The sequence below is a fragment of the Trachymyrmex septentrionalis genome, unplaced genomic scaffold (genome assembly GCF_001594115.1).
Source record: "Trachymyrmex septentrionalis isolate Tsep2-gDNA-1 unplaced genomic scaffold, Tsep1.0 scaffold37, whole genome shotgun sequence".
Lineage (NCBI taxonomy): Eukaryota > Metazoa > Arthropoda > Insecta > Hymenoptera > Formicidae > Trachymyrmex > Trachymyrmex septentrionalis.
Window position 1 is genome coordinate 5675940 of NW_017305536.1, and position 691 is coordinate 5676630.

A 691-nucleotide genomic window follows, 5' to 3' on the forward strand; every position below is an offset into this window, starting at 1 on the left:
TGTTCTATTTGATCAAGTATTATTATTGTATAACATTTTTTTATTAATTACTAAAAACATAAATATTCTTTATCTATTATATATAAACTTTAATGTTTTTAAATTTATTATAAATTTTATTACACAGATTTAAGTACACGAAAGAAATATTTTACTCTGATTGAAATATAACTATTGATTCTTCAACATTAGATATTTTATTTTACCAAATATTCCTCAGTAAGATAAAAAAGTCATTTTTGTCATTTCGCAGATTTTCATAAATATGTATTGTAGATTGCTATCGTGAATGATATGAGCGCAAAGAGCAAGGCTTCCGTATGTTAGAAAATAAAATTTCTTGGGAGGAAACTTTGAATACTTCTTGAGTTAAGATCGAACAGAAGAGGCAATATAATATTTTCTGTTGTATCGACAATATATGCATTGATTTAAATGAACTCGTAGAAAACCAATTCACATATGTAACGACAGTTTTATTTCAAGATTGTACATTATTCGAAGAATATAAGATCCGTGAAGTTAGCACGACATTCTATTAATATAAAAAAAATAATAACAGCTTTTCATAGTTCTATATTTCCTTGTAAAAATAGAAAAAAATTCCGCATTTTATATACTTAAAAAATTAAAATTTAAAAGATAGGAGCTGAAACTCTATTTATGTTATATAATATACATATGTGTGTGT